Source organism: Myxocyprinus asiaticus, chromosome 26 (genome assembly GCF_019703515.2).
Source record: "Myxocyprinus asiaticus isolate MX2 ecotype Aquarium Trade chromosome 26, UBuf_Myxa_2, whole genome shotgun sequence".
Lineage (NCBI taxonomy): Eukaryota > Metazoa > Chordata > Actinopteri > Cypriniformes > Catostomidae > Myxocyprinus > Myxocyprinus asiaticus.
The window spans coordinates 2,688,859-2,711,310 of NC_059369.1; the positions used below are offsets into that span (position 1 = coordinate 2,688,859).

General features: G+C 38.5%; 1 long non-coding RNA gene across 1 annotated transcript; it reads right to left on the reverse strand.

Annotated features, from left to right (window-relative positions):
* Positions 1-692: 692 nt before the first annotated feature.
* On the reverse strand, positions 693-17,502 carry LOC127416674 (uncharacterized). The gene is made up of 3 exons (XR_007893158.1): positions 17,345-17,502; positions 13,892-14,002; positions 693-1,164 (listed from the first exon to the last, which is right to left on the reverse strand). It is a non-coding gene; the product is annotated as an uncharacterized LOC127416674 (long non-coding RNA).
* Positions 17,503-22,452: the final 4,950 nt, after the last annotated feature.

Consider the following 22,452-nt stretch of genomic DNA (forward strand, 5'->3'; position numbering starts at 1 on the left):
ACCATATGATACTAGCTAAAAGCATCTTTTGTTAAAAATTCCTACTTTCATTATTTTCTTGATGGCAGTCTAGTATAGCTGCTAACCAGTATTTGTTGTTTTTTAGATTCTGTTCCCCAGTATGGCATGCTGGTGTTTCCACCAGGCTCTAGCTTAAACAGCAAAACTTCCTCAGTCACCAAGTACCATCATAAAGATCTCGCTGGTCGAACAGCATCATCTACTAAAGGCTCTTATACATGACGAAGTCCTTCTTCATTCTTCAAGTCAACAAGTCAAATCAATTCAAGTCATTTTTATTTTTATGGAGCTTTTCACAACACACATTGTTTCAAAGCAGCTTTACAGAAAACCATGCTCTAACAGAAAAATAAGTTGTTTATGACATTAAGACATCACATGTGTTTTAATTGAATAATGTGATTGTAATATATAATTGTAATAATATGGCTTAAATGTTGTTGGTTGCCAATGTTTATACGAATGGATTTTGTATAAACTGTACAATTAATGACTAAATGTCTTTAAAGTTAATCTTGAATTAACTGTGGAAGTGCACATATAGATGCAATGTCCTTTGGTATTTGGCTGATAAAGGCTTTAGTTTGCATTCATTTATTATCTATGTATCAGGGCGGGATATAGGGGTGTGCTGGGGAGGGCTTTGCCCCCTCCCTAAATTATACCTATGCCCCCCCCCACCCCTCAAGTGCAAAGAAGCAAAGGGTCGAATTGCATCGTCATGGCGCTAACCCTAATGAAATGCGCTGGAACAAAAGTCAAGCGCACACCCTCCATTGACGGAAGACACGTGTGCCCTAATGTTACGTTTCTAGACAGGGCCTGCTATGTATTCCATTTTAAGACAGTGTAGTTCATACTATGACCATGATGATGCAGGCAGAGGTCAGTGAGGTGCATCACAGTCCAGCTGGAAGCTTATGGCTGTTAATTATTGTGAAGTACATCCTAAGTCCAGGGTTCAGGCAGTGACCAGTGAAGTATCCCATTTCTTATGGATTGGACTTGGCAGCAGATCATCCTCTGTGAAGCCCATCGTAGTCGATTGAAGTAATGTTTGGCAGGCATAGGCTGCACTTAGTAGTCATCATCTACCGACACATATCGATGGGAGTGGAACATCGGGCAGGACCAGAGCTGGATCTGGCAGAGATAAGACAGGAAAACCAAAGATATACCAAAGATAAGACAGGAAAACAAATAGAATAATATTAGCATAGTTGCCATTCTGCACTTTAAAGCAGAGTTATAGAATATGTGTTTCCAGTTCCGGCAACTGAGGGATAAATTCAGATTTGAGGGATCAATTAGGTGTATGCCTGGCTGAAGAGATGAGACTTTAATTTCAATTTAAACTGAGAGAGTGTGTCTGAGTCCCAAACAATGTTAGGAAAACGACTCCATAGTTTAGGAGCCAAATAGAAAAAGGATCGACCTCCTTTAGTGGGTTTTGATATTCTAGGTATTATTAACAGGCCAGAGTTTTGCGATCGTTGTGAATGTGAGGGATTAAAGCATGATAGAAGGTCACTAAAGTACTGAGGAGCTAGACCATTCAAAGCTTTATAAGTATTTAACAACATTTTAAAATGTATACAAAATTTAACAGGTAGCCAATGTAGTGACAATAAAATGGGTCTGATATGACAATATTTCTTGGATCTAGTCAGCACTCTAGCTGCTGAATTTTGAACCAATTGAAGTTTATTTATCGAAACTGCAGGACATCCTCCCAGTAATACATTATAATAATCTAGCCTTGAACGCATGAACGCATGAATTAGTTTTTTGGCATCAGAAACATTGAGCATGTGTCGTAATTTAGCAATATTTCTGAGGTAAAAGAATGCTGTTCTATAAACATTGAAAATGTGATTTTCAAAGGACAGATTGATATCAAATATAACACCCAATTTTTTATTGTACTGTAGAAGATGACATAACAGTACATCCATTGAGAGTCAAATTATATTCTGATGTCTTATTTTTAGAGGATTTTGGTCCAATAATTAAAATATTTTTTATTTTGTCAGAATTAAGATGAAGGAAATTTCTAGCCATCCAATCTTTTATACTGCTAACTTGGAGAATTGGGAAATTTCATGGGGTTTTGGGGAAATATATAATTGGGTATCGTCGGCATAACAGTGAAAACTAATTCCACGTATTCCCAATCTGAAATTAAAGGAACACCTCTTTTAGGATCTCAGTAGGTATGGGGGTCTTTAACCAGTATTGTTAGCTCTTACTGACCTATAACAGCAAAGGACTGAAATTGCTTGTAGGGAATACTGTGAGACACTGTCTTCTGAGGTGTCATGGCAGATGGTTGCATAATTCTAGCTTTGTTTATGATAGTTTCAATTTTATCAGTAAAGCAATTCATGAACCTATTACTACTGTGCTGTGAGGGAATATCTGGTTCAGTCGTATGTTTGTTCCTTGTCAATTTGGCCATGGTACTGAACAAATACCTAGGAGTGTTGTGGTTCTTTTCTATGAGTTTGCTAAAATATGCAGACCTGGCAGCTTTTAGAGCCTGTTTGTAGCTAGAGACACTATCCTTCCTTGCACCATGAAACATCATTTTGTAATCTCCCACTTGTGCTCCATTTTCTGAGCTGCGCTCTTTAGAGCATGAGTGTGATCACTAAACAATAGTGCGGGGCTTTTTTCTTTAACTTTCTTTAATTGAAGGGCAGCGATACTATCCAGAGTACTAGAGAGGACAGTATCCATATTTTCTGTGACTGCATCAAGTTCTTCTGAACTTTCTGGCATACTGAGTATTTGAGACAGATCTGGAAGATTATTAGTGAAGCTGTCTTTAGTGGTTGAAAGAATACTTCTACCTGATTGATAATGTGGTGTATATTGAGTGACCTTAGCTAAGTGCAACATACAATAGACGAGGTAATGATCTGAGATATCATCGCTCTGCATCAGAACTACTATATTATCAACATCAACTGCATATGACAGAATTAAGTCTAGCGAATGATTACGGCCATAAGTTAGTCCTGTCACATTTTGTCTGACACAAACACAATTGAAAACATTGATATATGCAAAAACCTAGTGTATAATTTTCATTATCTATTTATCTACGTGAATGTTGAAGTCACCAACAATTAAAGCTCTATCCACAGAAGATCTGAAAGAAAATCAGCAAATTCTCTAAGAAAATAAGAATATGGCCCGGGTGGTCTATATATTGTAACAAGAACAAAAGATGACAGAAATTTTTAATTTATATCAGACCATTTCAAATTAAGCACGATCACTTCAAGTTAAACTTGTGTCCTGACTTCTGAGTAACACCAAGAACATCACTGAAACTGTAACAACACTTCCTCCTTGACCCTTCAGGCAAGGTTCATGTTTATAACAATAACCTGGGGGAGTAGACTCATTTATACTAATATATTCAAAAGCCATGTTTAAGTCAACCAAAGCCAATGCAAACTGTGATGTGTAATGATTTAATTTACAATTGATGCTTTGGATGAAAGCAATCTAATGTTTACAAGTTTTTTTTTTTTTTTTAACATCAATATTTGTTTTCTAAATGATTAATGAGGGTTTTGTGTTTGGTAGTTTGGGTAACAGACACATTCTCTGTATGATGTGGCGACTGGTGAAGCCAGACATCATTAGTGCTGATGTGAATAATAATCTTCTACGTAAAAATTAATAAAAAAAATCTACATTTACCATTAGACAACACTTGTAAATTTGATCTGATGTTAGGCGCTCTGGCTTCTCTTTCTCACTGAACTCCACTTGCGTTTGGATGTGTGTCTCTAACTCATTCATCTTCTACTAATTCCTTACATTTATCACATGTAAATCCCTCAGTGCTGGTGCCATGACTTACCACAGTTGTTTGTTTTTGTTGTGGTTCCTGATTAGCGTATTGATTGTTTTAAAATCTTCCCCCTCTACTTCCGGTTGTTCCCTTACAAAAATCGAGAGTTCTGGCAAACTTTTTGCAAACTTTCCGCAAATTTTTCACTCATTATTTTCACATGCAAATGAAAAAATATTAATATTACAAGCATTTATTTTTCCTAATACAATTCTCATTTCATGAAAGAACTGAATGTACTGGTACACTCATTCGTGAACAAAATGAATGACTCAGTCATCTCGTTCATGTATGAGGATCTGCTGACCGACTGAACAAGAAGAGGCATGTTGTTTATTCAGTTTGGCATGTGAGTCAACCGCATTCAACAAGGAGAGAAAGGGGTGAAATGCACTAAGGCAGTGGTTCTCAACAGGATCTAATCCTTGAATTTTTTTTATTGACTTCAAATAGGCTTCAGTGTGTATCGGGCATGACATATGATTGGAGAGACCTGGAGGGGGCCCATGTTGCAAAAGGTTGAAAGACTAAGGCAAGTTTAAAGGTATGCACAAAACAATCCCAAATTTATGAATGTGTAAAAATGACTGAAGACCATACAGTTAAAATTACATGAATTATGAGTGGAAATGTTATGATTTGGTGCAGACTGTAAGATATTATTAGGATTTTCTTGAATTTTTTCTATGTCTTGGGAAAAGTCAAGCCCAGCAGTTGACAAAATATAGGGAAATAATACTTAGCATTTATAGTGAAAAATGGTTATTGTGTTTAAACTCAAATTTTAGAGTATCTTCGAACATTTGTAGACATGCAAATTCCATTTGTGTCACTTTTAAAAACTGACTTTAGCATGAGCCAATATCATGCGAGTGCTGGCTGTGAAGGGGCATATAATTGGTTTTACCCGCTGAACGAACACATTACAATGAAAAAGAACATTTTTGAAACTCACAATTATTTTTTAGGCCAGTATTGTTGTCTTTTTTTGTATAGCTTTATAGAAAGTTGTGCTCAGCAGTTCAAAGTATGTTAGATATGCTTGGTTGTCATTTGTGGGGGAAGGCTTAAGATACTCTAATTTTTCAGATGGAAAAATTGATAAATATAAATGATGTGATCCAAAGTGCATTTGAACAGCGGTGAAACACTTTCTTATGATGTGTTACATTCATACGAGCAGACAGAGAAGTAAGTTTGAAGTAAGTTTGGAGCAGAAGAAATAGAAATAAATCTTGTGTAAATTGTCAGCTTTATGCTAAGCTAAAATGCTATTTCTAGCCATTTTGCATGCACGTTACCAGGCACGATCATATTTTTTATCAAGAAAATACACGTTGGATCATAATTTATTTTTTTCTAGTAAAACCTTTGATATTAGGGCAAAAATCGTATTCTTGATAATAATTTTTGTATTATTTTCCTGTAAAAATATCTAAAAATCCTTAAAATAAGATCAATTTGATTGATCTTGTTTTAGAAACAACACTGCATATGATATTTAGGTTTTTCAGAGAATGTATTTTTAACATGTGTATTTTGTCTTACAGTACTGGCAGAGTTTTTATAGTCAAAACAAGTGAAAAAATCTACCAGTGCTGAAGAAGTAATCCAAAGTATTTAGAATATTTTACTGACCTTGAGTAGTCTAACGAAATACGTTACAAATTACATTTTACAGCAAGTATTCTGTAATATGTAGTGGAATACATTTCAAAAGTAACCCTCCTAACCCTGGCATTGTTGGCAGAGACTATTTGCACTTATATACAATCAAGTATAAAATCACCCTAAATGTTTACCCTAAAATGGTAATACTCTCATCATTTACTCACCTGCATGACTTCTCAATATCGTATTGCATTGTTGGCAGAGACTATTTGCACTTAGTACAAAAAACTATGGATTCTAACTATAACTGTAGATTTACTATTATAATAAATAGCAACTAAAAGCATGTTATTTGCACTAAATGCAAATAGTTTCAGATTTATTTTGCACAGTATAGGGGCATCACTGCAGCGTTTTTATTGTGTTTATTTATTTTATCACATTCACACCATTGTTAGCCCCCACGCTACTGCAGCAAAAATATTGGGGCAGTTTGTCATAAATTTCTGTGTTTCCATCAGTCTTGGAGTGTAAATAGCCATGCTGTGGGGCAGGTGCTATTCACACCTAGTGCAAATAGTCCCTCCGAACATTCTGTCTTCTGCGGAACACACATTTTTTTTTAAAGAATATCTCAGCTGTTTTTGTCCAAACAATGCAAGTCAATGGAGTCCAAAACTTTCAAGTTTGAAAAGGCAAGAAAGGCAGCAAAAAAAAAGTAATCCATACAACAAAAATGTAGTCCTCTTTAACCAAAAAGCTTAATTTCCTCCTAACTCTCCTATGCATGTTCATGACAGAAGCTCATTCATGAGTTGGCTACTCACGCTTTATGCATGCACAAGGATGCATAAACAAACTTCTCTTAAGCATGTATGTCCTTTTCAGAGCTTGAAAGTTTTGAACCCTGTTGACTTAAACTGAGTATGTTTACATAGGCAGTGATAATCGAACTATCGCGAGTTTTTGCATTTTTGAGCTACAGTCTTCATTTCTCTGTTCAAGTATACATGACACTATGCGCTAACAAATAGGTGATGAAAGGACGTCAGCTGAGGAATTGACAAAGATGTTTTCCGGGTGACCTTTTCTGTCATAGTAGCATGTCAAAGAAGTCAGCTACTATTCTGGCCCTACCTACATCATAGTTTACTTGGTCAATACTGATATCTAGTGGCCACTTTAAGAATTCTACCACATTGATGAATGTAGTAACCATTTTGTTTGTCAGACTACATAAGAGCTGTTCAGTTTGTAGTCCACAAACCCGGAAGAGAATTCGCCATGGGTTCCGTCGGGATTTTCCTATGGGGTTTTATAATGGGATTTTTGGATTTATAGTAAAATAAGGTCTGAGGTAAACATTACTTGACAATACGTGGACGTTTATTTCTGCAACATATATTACACACTTTCATACCTCAAACATGAATTTTGAAGCTGTATTGAATTGCATACTTTTTTAAAAAATCACATGCCGGCTTCAGAATTCACATCTGAGGTATGAAAGTGTGTAATATATGTTATAGAACAAAACGTCCACGTATCGTCATGTAATGTTTACCACAGACCTTATTTTACTCACAATTCCAAAACTCCCATTATTAAACCCCATAATAAAATCCCGAAGGAACTCAAAGCGAATAAGACTTCCGGGTTTGCCTAAAAATTTACATCATGCCTGAACAGCTCTATTGTGGAAGGCCTCAGATGTGTAACCACGTCCTGCTTGTTTTTGCCATTGACAAAGCATAATCTGTTTGCATATTTCATTAAGTTGGAATGCTTAATTCATGTGATTATATGATGTTATGTGAATTTTGCGTAATGATGATTACGTTTTGAGAAGTGTTTACCAATTACATGTTGAGCTTACAATTTGAGTATTTGAGGAGTAAAATCTTGATGCTAGATTAACAATGCTTAATACATCTTCACATAGCCATACTCTGTGTTGTGTAAACGTAATTTGAATACATTGTTTAAGTCTACTACATTTTACACAGTGTTTTGAGTATTGTACTGTGTGCAATTGTAAGATTCTCCCTGGGAACCACTAGAGGTCACCATGTATATTTATTTTTCTTCGCTTGTCTTGTGGTTTATTATGGGTTTTGTAGTTCTTTTCATTGTCTTTGTTCATTGGTTCCTGTGGTTATTAGTTCCAGGTGTTCCTCGTTTTCTCATTTGCCTTTGTGTATTTATCCCTTGGTTTTCCTGTGTTCTTTGTCAGTTGTTTTCCTTGCAAGGCTGTAATGTTTGTATTCTTGTTTATTTTGATTCCTTGTTCCTAGTGATACTTGTTTATGGTTATGTTTTGAGATTCTTTATTAAAAAGCTGCACTTAGGTTCACACTTCTTGTCTCATCATTCACAGAACATTACAGAACAACTGAGCAAAACCTTATGGATCTAGCAGCTATGGAACTGCTCTCTCTAAAGAAAGGAAGCAATACTATCGAGCAATATACAGAGCAGATCTGCAAGCTCACCCATGCCCTCAAATGGGGAGATGTTGCATTCAAGAACATCTACCATTTTGGACTCAATGAGCCTGTGAAGTCCTGCCTGAAGGCAAGTGTGAACACTCCTTGGTAGAATTATGATTATGCCCTGACGATCATGCTTTCCCTCTACACTGTGGGGTTTGACAGTACAACCCCCCCCCCCCCCCCCGCGGCATCCAGCACTCCCAAACCTGAGACAATGGGCTCTAAGAGGAGTCTTAGAAGGTGGAGAAAGGTCCCAACCTCGGTGGTCCCAGCTTCAGTGGCCTCTACCTCGATGGTCCCAACTACGGTAGTCCCGGTGGTCTCAACCTCTGTGCTCCCAGCTTCGGTGGTCTCGGTGGTCTCAAACTTGGATGTCCTAGCTTTGATGGTCCCAGTGGTCTCAACCTCAATGGTCCCAGCTTTGGTGGCCTCTACCTCGGTGGTCCCAACTATGGTAGTACCGGTGGTCTCAACCCTGGTGGTCCCAGCTTCAGTGGTCCCGGTGGTCTCAATGTCAGAGGTCCCAGCTTCAGTGGACCCAGTGGTCTCAAACTCGGTGGTCCCAGCTTTGGGTATCTTAACCTCGGTGGTCTTAGCCTTGGAAGACCAGAAGACCCTACCCCCTACACCACAGATGCCAGTTTTCTTGGCCACTGAGGCATTCCCTTGCCACTGCCAGTGCTCTCATCCACGGAGGCCACTCCCACTGCTCTCAGCCACTGAGACGCTCCTCTACCGCTGCCAGAGCTCTCGTCCATGGAGGCCGTTCCCTTGCTGCTGCCATCACTTGTGGCCACAGAGCCACAGAGGCTGTTCCCCTTGCCGCTTCTACTGCTCTTGGCCACTGAGGCCGTTCCTCTTCTGCTGCCAGTGCTCTCGGCCACGGAGGTTGTTCCCCTGCCGCTACCAGAACTCTCGGCCACGGGGGCCATTCCTGTGCTCTCCTAGACTGCCAGCCAACACCCCCCCCCCCCATAGTCTTCTACTCCTTATGATTTTTTCCTCATTTATATGTATTTAGGAGCATCAGGAGCTGCTCCTTAAAGGGAGGGGGGTGCTCTGTAAGGTATTCCCTGGTGACCACTAGAGGTCACCATGTATGTTTATTGTTCTTCTCTTGTCTCTTGTTTTACAGTGCATTCAGAAAGTATTCAGACCCCTTTATTTTTTTCACATTTTGTTGTTGAAGACTTATGCTAAAATGCTTTAAATTATTTTTTTTCACATCAATCTACACTCTATACCCCATAATGACAAAGAAATCAAATATTTTTTATAACAGCAAATTTATTGAAAAGAAAAAACTGAAATATCATATTGACATAAGTATTCAGACCCTTTGCTATGAAACTTGAAATTTAGCTCAGGTGCATCCCATTTCTCTGGATCTTTGAGATGTTTCTACACTTTGATTGGAGTCCACCTGTGGCAAATTCAATTCATTGGACATGATTTGGAAAGGCACACACCTGTCTATATAAAGTTGCACAGCTGAAAATGCATATCAGAGCAAAAACCAAGCCATGAGGTCAAAGGAACTCAGAGACAGGATTGTTTTGATCCACAGATCTGGGGAAGGCTACAGAAAAGTCCAGCTGCACTGAAGGTTCCCAAGAGCACAGTGGCCTCTATAATTCTTAAATTCTTAATAATTCTTAAGACTCTTCCTAGAGCTGGCCATCTGGCCAAACTGAGCAATTGGGGGTGAAGGGCCTTGGTAAGAGGGGTGACCTAGAATCCGATGGTCACTCTGGTTGAGCTCCAGAGATCATGAAGTTGAGAGAAACTTATAGAAGGACAACCATCACTGCAACACTCCACAGATCTGAGCTTTATGGGCTATCAGTGGAAGATACATGAAAGACTGCTTGAAATTAGCAAAAAAGCACCTAAAGGACTCTCAGACTGTGAGAAATATAAGTGCAGCGTAGTTCTAGCGGGAAGACTAGCAGCTGTATATCATTGCACCATTAGCTAGGTAACTCCTAGCCAATCACATGTAAGCCAATGCTTTATAAATCTGCTCACAATCTATCACATTGCTGTTTCAGTGTGCTAACACGGCAACCTCCACCACCCCACCACCACCAGTTGAGTCCCGTCCTGCATGGGGTTAGGATCCTCACTCCTGCCTCCTATCTCTGGCAGGATATGACTGTTCCGAGTACAACTTCTTCGGACTGCCAGACGGGGCTTACGCCAAAGTGAGACATTACATTTCTGTTTCATATTCATTTATTTGATGTCATCTTAAATTTCACTCAAGTCTGCGAGTCTTCCTGATAGAAACAAGATTCTCTGGTCTGATGAAATGAAGATTGAACTGTTTGGCCTCAATTCCAAGCATCGTGTCTGGAGGAAACCAGGCACCACTCATCACCTACGCAATACAATCCCAAGGCTGAAGCATGGTGGTGGTAGCATCATGCTGTAGGGGGGTTTTCAGCGGCAGGGACTGGTCAGGGTTGAAGGAAAGCTGGATGCGGCAAAATACAGGAGATATCCTTAATGAAAACCTGGTCTAGAGTGCTCAGGACCTCAGACTGGGCTGAAGATTCACCTTCCAACAGGACAATGACCTTAAGCACACAGCCAAGCAAGCTTAGGGACAACTCTTTGAATGTCCTTGAGTGGCCCAGCCAGAGCCCGACCTTGAACCCAATCAAACATCTCTGGAGAGACCTGAAAATGGCTGTCCACTGATGGTCCTCATCCAACCTGACAGAGCTTGACCAGATCTGCAGAAAAGAATGGTAGAAAATCCCCAAATCAATACCCAAAATGACTTGAGGCTGTAATCGATGTAATATTTTTACTGTACTAAATCATAAAATGACCATAATATGTCATTAGAGAATTAGGAAACATGCTAAGTTGAAATACTGGCTTTTCCGATAACAATGCTACAGTCAATATATTCTACTTTGAAGTTTCCATTCCGGGCCGGAATTTCTGTTTATGTTTTGGCCTGTGTGATCCCGCCGACCGCCCACTCACCAATAGTATTTCGACACCACTGGGTTGCCAGATTTGAACAAGTTTGCAGGCAAACAACACTGTGTGCTGCAGCCATGGAAGCCAGCAAACTAACTGGATCAGAGATAACAGATTCCACCTGACCTAAAAAGCCTTGCCATCCGTCTAAAAACCACCATGACCAGAGGCGTAGTAAAACAAGGATACATATTGGAGATGCCTTTGGAAGATGGAGACAGCTTAAAGCCCAGAAATCCTTTAAAACGGATGCTGAGCTGGCTAATTTGCGTGTCAACATTCTGGCAACCCGCATGAGCTTTGAGTCTGGGGCGGGGCAGACAACTCTCCAATATTTGAATTTGGACTGCAGTACCCATTTCAAATACTTGTTGTCAATTTTACATATAGCACCTTTAAGGGTCTGAATACTTACGTTAATGTGATAATTCAGTTTTCTTTTTAATAAATTTGCAAAGTTATAAAAAAAAATGCTTTGTAATTATGGGATATGGAGTGTAGATTGATGTGAAAAAAAAATAATTTAAAGCATTTTAGCAAAATACTGAAACATAAAATGTGAAAGAAATTAAGGGGTCTGAATACGTTCTGAAGTATTTTGAGTTTCTTTATCAAAAGGCTGCACTTTGATCTGCACTTCTCGTCTCATCACCCTCAGAATATTACAGTAATGAATCCATAACTTTGTAAGAGACAATACCTTCACTATATCTTTATTAATTTATGTTACAGTTTTACAAAATGGATTTCAGAGTTTGAACCTGAATCTTGCCTACAATGACATTGTAGCTCTAGTAAGGCTACTTAAATGTGAAGTCTCATATTTATTTGCAGGAAATGGTCAATTTGTCATACCAGCATGGTTTCTTCTCCAGCTGTTTGAATATTTTCTTCTAAATGACCAGCAGAGCAAGACTTTAAGCCCATTGTGTTGCGGGTGTACGACTTCACTTTTTTAAGCACAAGAAGCTTTTCTCTGCACCTGTTGATATAGCTCCAATTGTTGCAACTAAACACATCAACTTGTCTATTTGATGCATTGCCTAATTCAGCCCCATTTCTTTATAAAAGACTAAAGTCACAAAGCCTTCACCTGTTACCTTGAAATTCATGATCATCATAGTACAGAACTTGATGTTCAGATCACAGCTGGGGTGCCGTTAGGATTTTTGGGCCCCCTGACAACTTTGCGCTCTAGGCCCCCTATCTATAGAGCAATATTAGATATATTTTAACAATATATATATATATATATATATATATCAAAAGTTATCATTATTAATAAACGTGAACATAAGCATGATTACACATTCAATAAGAGACACTAAAAAACAAACATTAGTTTGAAAAGTTTTTTTTAAATAACTTAATGATTTCATAGAAATAACTACACAATAAATGAATGAAATTAGAATGTTTGATCATGTCATTTGGAGATGGGACTGAGTTTCTAATGGAAATATTGGATTTTTTTATGTTTCAAATGTTAGTTTAAGTCATCTCTTATATGAAGAGAATATGAATATCTGAAGGAAAACAAAACCAGATTTTTCCCCTACAAGAGCATTAGAATAATACAGATTTTCTACAGGTGGAAAAACTGATAGCTTGGCCCATAATTCAAAGAAGTCCCGACTTTAAAGCCCATGATTTTCCTTTTTTCATTTGTAAGAATTATCACAGGTTTGACCATGGTAGGTCAATGTAGTAACTAGGTTTCTATAAAACAAACTGTAGCATTTTGTTATGGAAAAAAAAAACGAGCAGCCTAAACATTTAAAACCTGTAATAAAACTGCCTTTATAATAAAACTAAATAGACTTCTCCTTCCTCTTATATCATTTTAATCTGAATATATAATGTTTTTTTAAGTCATACCTGTTATATGTCTTAGGATAAGAGGTATACTGAGTGACAGACTAATACAGCTAATGGTAAAGCAATATAAGATGACGTAAGAAGAAGGAGCAGTCTAAAAGTAAGTCTGTAAGAAAACACCACATGTAAGATGCTGTTGGTTCATTAAAGAAGTTCTGAGCTTACAAAGCCTTTGAGTGAGAGACTTCTTAAAGCTGATTTATACTTCTGAGTCAAACCTATGGCGTACGCTCCGTGTAATCGCCAACGCATTGGTTTGCATTTATAGTTCTGCTTTGGTGTGTCTACGTCATACTGCGAGTACACAACCAAAATGCTAACTATATTTTTAATAAATTAACAAAAGCAATGCAAGCAATGCAATTTCTGGATTCAAAAATATTTATTAAATTATTGTAGCATCAAAAATTAGTTCAAATTATGTTAAAAGATAGGTACATATTTATTGTACATATTGAAAATAAATGAGGAAATTACTGTACGCTTGCACTTGAGTCACTTAAAAAATAATACATAAATACATAAATATTTTGGCATACATTTGATTTTCCATGCTGAAAAATAAATCATCAAATTAATTCATTACTACTCACCTGAATAACACAAAATGGGTGTTGTTTTAAAGACTTTACAATGCATATAGGCAATAACCAACTAATTATGACAAATTAGAAGTGTTCCGTTTCCACTTATGAAATATGATTATTTACAGTACACATACTGTCAAACATTGTGCCATTTGCTAGTCGCGAGTAGAATACAAAACATATAATTTCACTCACATATCTAATTCATATCAAGAAAAGGCCAGGAGAAAACATAGTGACGAAGCTTAGGAGTGTGTGCTTCTACCAATGAGTAAAAAAAAAAAGGATGATAAAGCTGAAATGTTCATTTGTGCCCTATATGAGTTAGCAGATAACTGTGAATTAGGTGCACGGAAAGCAGAAAACATCCAAGATAAACTCATGGTTGGAATCAGAGACAAAGAGTTGTCAAGGAAATTACAAATCATGACTGATCTGACCTTAGAGTCAGTGGCACATATGGTAAAGGCAGGCAGAGGAGATCACCAAGCAGGTTACCCAGCAGGAGGAGGGTTCAGCAGGCAGCGTCCAGGAGGACTCAAACAGGCGATCTGAAAGGAGAAGGAACCGGGATGAGAGGAGACCACTGAGAGAGAAGAACGACAGAGTGCCTGACGGGACTGTGGCAGTATCGGCCTGCCTCAGTGTTTTGTGTACCCACTTTGTGTGAGTGCATGGGTGTGGTTGTTTGGGACCGCCATGCGCTTGCTACCGCCATGCGCTCTCCGGTGATGTCATGGTCCTGTCAACCTGTCAGGTTAGGTTTTGCCTGACGAGGATCATGACATCATCGTCCCCTGTCTGTCTTGGTTTCATGTACATGCTTTGTGTGGGCGCACGGGTCCAGTGGTGGGTTACCGCAGTGCGCGAGTTGCCACCATGTGCCCTCCGGTGATGTCATGGTCCTGTCACCTTGCCAGGTTAAGTTGTTGTCTGACGAGGGCCATGGCATAATCATTCCCTTTCTGTTTTTTGTCAAAGTGTGTTTACGTTTTGCCCTTATGTGTTTCAGGTGCTGCTGGCACGTGGAATCAGCGTTTCCATGGTAAACTATGACAACCGTCAGCTGCGAGCGGAACCTGTCCCTTGTTTCCCTGCTTATTTAAATCCCCTCATGTGTCATGTCCGATGTTGGATCATTGTGTGTCTTGAGCATTGTGTGTCGCGAGTTGTTTTCAAGGTGACCAATGTGATGTGAATGTTTACACTGAAGTGTTAATCGTGCTCTCTTGTCTTGTTTGGAACTCTCTCGTGTGTCTGTTGGTTGCCGGTCTCTAGAAGTGTTTTTACCTTCTAGTTTGCCTTGGACTGATCTTGGTTCCCTTGGAGGAGGATTCCTCATTCTCTGCCTGGGCTTTGCTTTGTTTAAAAAGGAACTTTTTGTGTTGATTAATAAACTAATTGAACTGTTTCCTCTGCTCTTGGGTCCTGTCTCTCACGCTCCGTGACACAGAGGTGGTGCAGTGAGTAGTAGAGGTACCAGCAACAACAGATGAGGGAAATGTGAAAAGTCACAACACTGAGAATGGGGAAAATGTCAGGATCTGAATGCAGAAAATGCTAAATGAAGGGACACTGGGAACGCATGCAAAGATTGTAAATTAGGTAACAAACGAGACCAGTAGTGAGGATGAGCCATTCTACCTGGGAACCCAAAAAATAAAACCGGGGTCAATGATACAGAGACCTGGGGCCTGATGTATAAACATTGCGTACAGACAAAAAAGTTGTGTACACTGGTTCTCATGCTCACGATGGGATTTATGAAAAGTAAACTTGATATGTAAATGTGCGTACCACCAAGTAAGCTCTACCCCATGCCTATGCACTCTTTTACTGCTGTGTGTTAATTGGCAACCCAGCTGAACAAGTAATGAACTGAACAGACTGATTATAAACTGCTTTTCATTTAATACACCATATTTAGAATAAAAAATTATGTAGTTAAGCACTTGAATCAGAAGTAGGCCTAATCATTATGAAAACCCTGTTTGTAGTCTTATAAAAACATTATGAAAAGAACCTTTGCCATTCAGCTGTTTTTCAGATCTAAAATATCAGTTTAAAATAAAACAAAAATGCAAGCTTCCACATTTTATTTTGAAAAAGCTCTTTTAATAATCCAATAATAACAGACAATAGTTTAACACTGCACAAATCATTTTAATAATCTTAGTTTTTTTTTTTTTCCTCCAGTATTCAATATTTAACTTCTCTATAAAAACACCCTTAAAACGATTTAACACATTTTTTGAGAAGCAAAATTGCATAGGTTATATTTATGCCTAACTTATGGGCACAGTCTGTATTATCTCCTATGTTCATAGTTACTTGTACCCGTTAAATGCGGAAGTCACATGACTGAATGGTGATATGCATATGGTAATTGTATGCAGATGAGGTTATGCATAGTAAAAACAGGCTTTGTACACACCATTTATGGTTATTTTGGGGAGGAGACAGGTGGGTAATAAATCACGTGCATGTACACACAATCTTCCGCAAGCTGGGGTTTATAAAGGGAACTTCAAATTCACCTAAAACACAATGTAGAACGCTACATGGTTCACACTGCACGTAGAGTCCCACTGCCGCTACTCCCCAAAGCAGAGCTCCAAAAATGGAAGAGAACGGTGTGTTTGAAAAGGTAACACAACCCACAGACTGGTGCTCTCATGGTAGATCTAGATGGGGTGGCTATCTATATGGATTATCTGATTGTAAATGGCAAAAATACTGAGCAACATGATGCACACCTGAAGCGCGTACTAGAGAGAGTGGAGCAGGCAGGGCTCAAGCTCAGTACAAAAAGAACTTCACTTCCTTGGGCAGGTTATTGATGAGAGAGGAATCAGGCCTGATCCGGGTAAAGTGAGAGCTATAGTGGAGCTGCAGACACCCATAAATGTGAGTGAACTGAAATGCATCCTAGGGATGATAAGTTACATGGGCCAATACATTCCCAAGTTGGCAATTCTGCAAGGCCCGCTGTTTAAGTTGTTGAAAGGAACCTCAACATGGACCTGGGACCAGCCACAGTATCTTGACACAGTACCAATACGTTGTCACTGTCGAGAAGCCCAAAAAATGGTCACAGGAAAAGCAGCACAGTGACTGACGTAGTCTGTCATGTTGATACTGTCATCAGCAGTCTCCCTGTGTCACAGTCAAAATAAAAATCTGATCGAAATGGCAGCAGAATGAGACAAGCAACTACAATTAGTGGCTAATTTCGGAAAGCAAGGATTTTCAGAACATGCAAGAGACTTTTGTTCATTGAAACCTTGTCAGTGAGCCAGGGACTGATAATTCTAGGCCAATGGATTTGCATTCTAAAAGCCATTGAGTCCAGAAATCTTAGAACGCATCCATGAAAGACATCAAGGATTAACAAAATGTCGAGAATGAGCAAATGCTTCTGTTTGGTGGCCAGGTATATCCTTGGACATTGAAAATAGAATCGAACTGTGCACATTTTGCCATGAGAACAAGAATTTGGAAAGAAAATAGCCTAAAACCGACTTTGATACCAACGTCCATGGCAGCGAGTGGCTGTAGACATTTACGAGTTCAAAAGCCAGATGTATCTGATTATGTCTGACTACTATTCATGCTACTTGGAGATACTGCATCTACTAACAACAACTACAGGTCAAGTGATAAACAAACTGAAAGCCACAATCACCAGATTTGGAATACCAGAGCAAGTAATCTCTACATGCAGATCATCTACTGGCATGAGCCCAGCTGCTTTATTAATAGGCAGGAAAATTCGTACCACTTGACATACACTGGAACAAAATCTGTGACCAAAGCGGCCCAGCAAACTACAACTGAAGGAAAGAGACGGCATGCCTTTTATTTCTACTGGAGACATGGTGTGCACGACTTACCTGTACTTGTGCCAAGGAATCCGGTGCCACTGATGAAGCTGGATAAAGAATAATCCTGGAAGGGTCCAGTAGAGGTGACAACACAAATGGCCAATCCACGCTCATATGCTGTACACACTTTGAATGGGAAGAGAGAGAATAGGCAAAACCGCAGACACTTACAGTCCATGCCGGCAGAATACCCGGCTGCAGCTATAAAGAGTTGCCCTTCGAGACAGGTAGTTTACTGACTTTTTAACAAGTCTGCAATATCAGCACTGATACAGTGGAGAGAAAACAGACCAATGGAAAAACCATCTTAAGCATCGATGACTAAGTCTGGTAGAGTTATCAAGGCTGTAGTCAAACTGTATTTATAGTTTGAAGCCAAGTGATAAAACTAGAACTGAAAAAAAAGAGTTTTCAAAATGTTATGTGATTTATGTGGAAAAAAAACTGAAAGAAGTTGTGATAAATGTGGATTGTTTAATCTAGTCATGAGAGAAAGAAAATAATAAGTTGTTTAAGACTGTTCAATGCTTATTAATAGAGCATGTTTATATGTCCATTAAGAGTTTCTGGGGATTGAATTAAGTGATTGAATAAACTCTTTGAATGTTGCTTAAAGGGGATGTTAAATGTCTTAAGGAGGAAGGTGTCATAGGAAAAGAGATACGTTGAGTGACAGACTAATGGTAATGCTAATCGTAATGCAATATAGGCTGTGAGGTAAGAAGTAGGAGAAGTCTAAAAGAGTATGTCTGTAAGAGATCACCGTATGTAAGATTCTGTTGGCTCATTAAAGAAGGTCTGAGCTAACAAAGTCGTTATGTGAGAGACTTCTTTGACATTATACAGTTGGTGTTACTATAGTAATGATACACATTTAGTTTTCTTGTCTTTTTCCTTTTCTCATTAGCGCTGTTTAGAATACTGGGTCTTTCTGGCCTTTTGAGATGTTTGACATTCTCCATAGTGCTTCAAAGTAGAAAATTATTGGTTTAATTCAGGTTTTATGGTCTAATATTCAAGCTCCATTCAAGCCTGGTTTGTGATGTGTTCAGCACGAGGATGCGTGCGGCGCCACAATGTACATATGGGAAGTGCATTTACTAAGCAGTAAATTTTAAGCAAAAAGCACTTTTGGGATAAACCACAGAACAATCCCACACACTTGATCATATTTTATTATCAAGAGCAGTCTTCATTTTAGCTAACAAGTGCGAAGTGGCCATTTATCACAAAATCAATCAGGAAAAGACTTGAGGGTTCTGTGGGGCTCCCTGTCTGTACAAGGCCCTTAGAATCATCCTAAATAGCGCTGGCTCAGTGGTTAAGGCTCTGGGTTACTGACCAGAAGGTCAAGGGTTCAAGTCCCAGCACTGCCAAGATGCCACTGTTGGGCCCTTGAGCAAGGCCCTTGACCCTATCTGCTCCAGGGGTGCTGTATCATGGCTGACCCTGTACTCTGACCCAAGCTTAGCTGGGATATGTGGGGAAAAAAAAAAAAAAAAAATCACTGTATATATGCAACAACAATGTATAATGTGTGACAATAATAAAGACTTTCTACTTCTTTCTTCTAACAATTGTCCTACTCGTCCTAGTCAGCCATTCAACTTTGCTATACTAGGAAAGCTGAAAGGATCTGTTTTGCTGCCTGATTTCTTAACTAAATTAATCCTGTTTAATTTTGAGTTGCTCCTCATAGGTAAGAGTATCAAATTATTTTTCAAAATTTATATCAACGACATTAGCAATGTCTGCCAATTTGCCCCCAAATGCAGCTATGTTGCCAACTCACAAAACAACTCTAAAAATATTAACTTGTGAACTTACTGAACAAAAATAAAATGCCAAAAATATAGAACCTTATATTTACAATTTTCCTTACAACATACAAATGTCAATGGCAAAAGTGAAGATTTATAATCACTAAATGAATTGTGTTAAATAAACCGCAACTACTTCTGCACTGCCGATCACTCTGTACCTGCTGAATGACAGCGATTGTTTATTAATTCGAAATACTTATCACATCACCGTTTTAATGATTGCCCGTTTGTTACATGGTTCAGATCATTTGAGTGCTCGACCAATCATCATATAGAGAAGCCAGGCTTCCATGCAGGATAAAAATTCATAGATTGAAAGCCCACTGTCCAATCAACAATCAGATCATTCCCTTAGACAAATAGCGCTCATGAAGCTCCAATAGACTCCTAGAGATGCACAGCATCTGGGCAGGACCCAAGATGGCACATATATGGCCTCTTGTCCAGTGAACATCGATCTTTTGCTCGCCTGAATTCAGTGGGATGGGACACGTATCTGCCTTAGACTCCATTGAAGCATGGCTTTAAAGGAAATTTCTGGGTTCAATATGAGTTGAGCTCAATAAACAGCATTTGTGGCATAATTTTGATTACCACAAAAATTTTAAATCTGGGTTACAGTGAAGCACTTTCAATGGAAGTGAATGGGGCCAATCCGTAAACGTTAAAATACTCAGTGTAGTATATCTACAAGACATAAACAATATGCGTGTTAACGTGATTTTAGTGTGATAAAATCACTTATTTACCTTTTCTGCGCAATGTTATAGACAATTTTACAACTTCGTTGCCATGACGATGTAACGTCAACAACTTAAACAATTATGATTTAAACAACTTTACAGCTCAAATAATACATTTGTTTTAACAGAAGAATTAATGTAAATGCTTTTGTAAAATTATAAGCTTCACATTTCCACCTTTAAACCCTCCAAAAATTTGCCCCATTCAATACCATTGTAAGTACCTCACTGTAACCTCGATTTTTCAAATATTGTTTTTAAAGAAAAGGAGTGATGAGTTGTAATTATTTTGTGGTAATTAACATCATGCCACAAATGCTGTCGATTGAGCTTAACTTGAACTGAACTCTGAATATTCTTTTAATGTGGTTCTATGGGCCATGTGTCAGCTAACGCCGATGGACATAATCATGAACCTAACAACAAGGGAATGAACATTGCAAAACTGTTGTATGCTATTGCACACTTTTTGATAGCTAAAATACTGAACTGGGACAATAATTATCTGAATTATAGAGAGAATATATGCAGTTTGATAAACATGTAATTGCACAATTTTGATGAAATTTTAAGGGAAGCCATGCTTCCCATGTTGTCTTAAAGCAATCGCCACTTTGTGATACACCTTCACATGTATGGTATGACTGTTACTATGGCGGATAGGAGGATTAGTCAATGGACAAAAGAATAGTTATAAGAGGCACATCAATGTATCACAGGTGTGATTGGTTTACAGACTGCTGATCCTCCAAAAATTAACATTTCTAGCATTTGTCATGTATCCCAGCATTACAAATGAGATAGACAACCTCTGAAAGGCACTTTGATGGGAGAACAATAGTAGCCATGCTGTAAGATGGCTTCAAACAGAATTTTCAATAAAAAGGAATTAAACGGTGAGTTCCGAATAAACAGTATTTTTGAGCCCCACACATTTCAGCCATCCAAAGCTCTCACAGTGGATGGAAAAGTCTTCAAAGGGAATAGAAAAGGGCACAGGTATGATCACTTCTGAATGAAACACACCCTTTTTGTTGTTTTTGCTGCTCTTCTTCTTCTTTGCTTTGTGTTGCATTCGACCTATGGTTTAAATACACGTTGCATGTGACCTCTGTTTTTCAGAGCATGCGCATAACGGCGAGGTCTGTTGTGGTCCATTTGACGTATTTACATGTTAGACCAAGCAATCGCATTATCTATGTCTAGTTAGTTTTTGCAAAAACTGGTACGAATATTGCACTTACATGACTTTTTAAAAGTCTAATTATTGCTTTAGCCTGACTGAAATCAGACTTTTTAAGTGAATCCAAACACACTCATTGTACGGACAAAACAGCTGAGCTACTCATCAAAAAATGTGTAACTGTTCTGCAAGACTGCAACTGTTCCTCTTTTTGAAAGGAATACAATAGGACTGATTGTTTTTGGGTGCACTGTAAAAAAAATAATCGTTGAGCAAACGTAAAAATTCGATGCAACATGATGCAGTAGGATTTTTGGGTTCTCTCAACGACATTTGAATAATTGTCCTCAGTAACATTGCTTTGTTTAGTCAATGTGAATTTGTTTGTTCACTAAATGCAAAAATTCTTGTTGAGAGAACTACTAATTTCTAGCTCAACCAACTGACAATTCACAATGTGAGAACTTTAATTTTGTCATCATTTAAAGTACTTTTATATGCAGTTACCAGAAATCTTTGCCTCTGAAAAGAGAGGTATGTCTTGTGAGGCAAGGCAATATGAACAACTGTTTGATGTAGACACACAATAGACCTCAATCCTTAACACACAAACCTCAATAACGGTGACAATCAACAAACCTCATTAAGTTAAAAGATGAGCTCCTAACATCACCACACAACTATTAACTAACAGTGCCAAAAAAAAACAAAAAAACAAAAAACAAAAACAAAACAACAACAAAAAGCATAAAACACTAACCACATAATTTTTCATGTTGTAATGCACGCTGGGAACTCACACATCAGCAACACTGTTCAACATGAAATTGTTCATTCAGACAACTCTGATTGACTAGTTGGGACAACATTTGGGGTACTATTGTTGGTCTAACATGTGTTTTTATATAGATGCAAAGTAATTTACATTTTGAGTTTCTGTGACTCAAACCCCCCCATAAGCTGGATAAAATGCAATTAAATTTTTTTTACAGTGTGGAATATTTTGCTCTGCTACACAACTGGTCCAATCCAGAGACAGGACAGATGGAAACTGGGTACTAGCATGTTAGCTAAATAGTTTTTGTGTGTGGTATTATTCTAGGAATCCCACCCTACACTGCGTGAGGAAACTTTCTGTGGAGGCTGGCATTGGGCTGAGAAGATGACAAGGGTCAGGATGTCAGGTTAAATTACATGTGAAATGTTTTGACAGTAGACCTGGGTTTATGGATTTGACCCCGGCTACAACACGTCGATCTTTATGAATTCTGTAAACTGTGACTTGGGCCAAGCCCGCAGTGTGCCCACTCCCCTACCGAAATATACTCTTGCCCTACACAGACTGTGGTATCTGCACACAGATTTCCT